The following is a 3,854-nucleotide window of genomic DNA, read 5'->3' as shown; positions in this document are numbered from 1 at the left end:
TATCATCCTTGGTTACAGGCTGTAACCCAGTCACAAAAGAACACACACGGTATGCACTCACTGATAAGTGGATCATAGCCCAAAAGCTCAAAATACCCAGGATACAATTCACAGACCACATGAAGCTCAAGAAGAAGGAAGACTAAAGTGTGGATGCTTCAGTCCTTCTTAGAAGGGAGAACAAAATACTCACAGGAGGAAATACAGGACAAAGAGTGGAGCAGGGACTGAAGAAAAGGTCATCCAGAGACTGCCCTACCTGGGGATCCATCCCATATGCAGCCACCAAACCCAGTCACTATTGCTGATGCCAAGAAGTACTTGCTGACAGGATCCTGATATGGATGTCTCCTGAGAGGCTCTGTCAGAGCCTTACTGATAAGGATACTTGCAGCTAACCATCAGACTGAGCACAGGGACCCCAATGGAGGAGTCAGAGAAAGGACTGAAGGAGCTGAATAGGGTTTGCAACAATATCAACCAATCAGACACCCCAGAGCTCCTAGGGACTAAACCACCAACCAATGAGTACATATAGAGCAACCCATGGCTCCAGTCGCATATGTAGCAGAGGATGGCATTGTCAGGAGGAGGAGCCCTTGGTCCTGTGAAGGCTCATTTCTCCAGTGTAGAGGAATTCCAGGGTGTAGAGGTTGGAGTGGGTGGCTGGGAAAGGGATCATCCTCATAGAAGCAGGAGGAGGAAGAATGGGAGAGGGGGGAACTGGGAAAGGGGATAACATTAGAAATGTAAATACATAAAATATCCAATGAAAAAGAGGATAAAATCATATAAGAGATTTTGTGTCCTAATACTGAATCACCCTTGTAAAAAGCTTGCTTTTGTTATGGTTGTTTGTTTTCTTTCTTGAGACAAGTTTTCTCTTTTTAATAGCTCTGACTGTTCTGGAACTCAATGTGTAAGCCAGGCTGGTCTCAAACTCACAGAGATCTACCTGCCTCTGCCTCCCAAGTGCCGGGATGTACCACCATGACAGACCCAAAAGCTAGTTTAATGCCTGTTCCATTCTCTTTTCAAATGTCCTTTGTGAGTCCAGAAAACTTCATTATCATGGTTTTACATGTTACTCGTGCCTTTACTAATTGTAACATACATGTATTTTTCCAGTTTTCACTATATTTTAAAAGTTATATATTCTATATATATATGCTGATGTGACATTAACATTCATATTTTTAAAATGTGCTGCACCGTCTGAACATAACTATCACTATGTGCCAACAACTTTGCTAATGAGAATATGCCTGTGCTCCCCCGGGTCTGAAGTCTAGTGAGAGGAGTGAGTTCATTCTGCAAGCATATAGTACAGTTGGTATGAATTCAACAGACGTATCTGCTTCTGTTTTAAGGACTGTAATCACTCCAAATTTGTTAAGTGCTTTGGGAACAAAGATCAGGTGGTTGGGGTAAAGCAGAGAATGGTGAAATATAAGAAACATTATTTAAGTAATAAAAGCATATTCAAAACAAAAATTAACCACTTCATATAGATTTGAAGTCCTTTAATAAACAAATTTAAACATTACATTAGCATTTGAGAGTCATGACTGGAGATGGTGGTGATTTGAATAGGAATGGTCCCCTAGACTCACGTATTTTAGTGCTTGTCCTCCAGGGAGTGGCCTTGTTGGAGTGGGTGTGGCCTTGTTGAAGGAAGTGTGTCACTGTTGGGGCAGGCTTTGAGGTCTCAATGCTCAAGCTACACCCAGGATGAGATACAGTCTCCTTCTGCTGTCTGTGGATCAAGATGTGGAGCTCTCAGCTCCTTCTGCAGCACCATGTCTGCCTGGATGCCGCCATGCTTCCCACCATGATGATAATGGACTGAACCTCTGAAACTGTAAGCCAGCCCCAATTAAATGAGCAATGTACCAAGGGCAGCACCTCTAAAGAAAACTGGCACACGCATATCCAGCAGCCATTAACTGCCAACAGCTCCTCGACTTCATACATACATACATACAGACATACATACAGACATACATACATACATACACACATACATACATACATACATACATACATACATACATACACACATACATACATGTAAGTTCTGTTACTCTAGAGGTCCCTGACTCATACACTGAGATCATCCAAATGTGGACTCCCTCATCCCCTTTGCTGACTGACAGGAACTCACTATTTGGTCAGAGATTTGGTTTGGTTTGATTTTGCTTGATGGATCCAACACAGACATTAGAACTAAACAGGCAAAGTGTAAACTGCTCTCAGGTCTGGCCCTTCAAAGTCCAGTATTTATTATTATCTGACAACTTTTACTGCTATATGTATAGGTGCTGCGTGTATAGGTGCTGCGTGTATAGATGCTGTGTGTATAGGTGCTGCATGTATAGGTGCTGCGTGTATAGGTGCTGTGTGCATAGGTGCTATGTGTATAGGAGCTGTGTATAGGTGCTGTGTGTATAGGTGCTGTGTGTATGGTGCTGTGTGCGTAGGTGCTATGTATAAGTGCTATGTGTATAGGTGCTGTGTGTATAGGTGCTGTGTATAAGTGCTGTGTGTATAGGTGCTGCGTGTATAGGTGCTGCGTGTATAGGTGCTGTGTGTATAGGTGCTGTGTGTATAGGTGTTATTGTATGGATAATATGTGTATGGATGCTTTGTGTATAGTTACTGTATGTATAGGTGCTATATGTATAGGTGCTAGGTGAATGGATGCTGTATGTATAAATGCTATATGTATAAGTGCTGTATGTATAGGTGCTATAGACACAGGATCTGGGTCCAGCCTGTCAGCAGAACTGTTCTCCTGTCAGAGTAAGAATATGCTGTCTCTTCTACCTCCCTAGGTAATGCACGCCTGCTCTGTTCAAGAAGCCAGTTAAAGGGCTAGAATATAGAAAGAACTTCTATCCTCTGCTTACAAGATAACTTATCTGCTCAAAGTCAAAATGTAACATTCGTTAACTCTCCAACTTCAATAAGGGGAAAAAAGCCTTTTAAAATTACAAACCACAAAGATATTTTCCAAAACACTTGGAACAAACAGAAGTCTTGTAGGTTAACATTATATGTGGACAGGTAAATCTTGATGTGTTACTTTATTCTATAAATATAATTTGGATTCAATTTAATAAACTTGTAAATTGATTCATTAGTGTTACTATCCCTCCTGTGATGGTAAGTTTGTTTTGTTTTCGTCAACATGATTCAAGTTGGGAAAACAAAACCTTTGAGTGGGGGATGTTGAGACAGGGTTTCTCTGTGTAGCCCTGGTTGACCTGAAACTCACTCTATAGATCAAGCTGGCCTGGAACTCATGGAGATCAATCCGCCTCCGCCTCTGCCTCCGCCTCTCAAGTAAGAAAACAGAATCTTAATTTTGGAATTGCCTCTATCAGGTTGTCTGTAGGGAAGTCTGTAGAACATTTTTTAAATTGATGATTGATGGGGAAAAGCCCAGTTCACAGTGGGTGGTGCCATCCCTAGGCAGGTGGCTGTGGAGCAGGAAAGTCATGTGGCAGGGAAAGATGGTCTGGAGCAAGAGTGAGGTCAAGACATGTTCGACCCCAAAAATCTCGTCCTGAGACCAGCAGAAATAGAACTGCTTCCTCCCTGCTCTGGGCCTGTATGTCCTGGTGCACATAGCCTTGCGAGCCCCACCTCTGCCACCTTTCAGGTAGTCACATAGCCTGGTGGCCAGGTTACAGGTTAAACTTTTCTCCTTATAAGGATATGTCCAGCAAACACCTGGAATTCCTCTTCATATAAATGAACGTTCCTCAGCACCTAAGTACCAACCAATAATATATATCCACCCCCAAAACCCCTACCAACTCCCCAAGGTTTATATAGACCTTGTTCCCCCA

The sequence above is a fragment of the Rattus norvegicus genome, chromosome 11, assembly GCF_021556685.1.
Source record: "Rattus norvegicus strain SHRSP/BbbUtx chromosome 11, alternate assembly SHRSP_T2T, whole genome shotgun sequence".
Classification (NCBI taxonomy): domain Eukaryota; kingdom Metazoa; phylum Chordata; class Mammalia; order Rodentia; family Muridae; genus Rattus; species Rattus norvegicus.
This window is presented reverse-complemented; position numbering follows the sequence as displayed.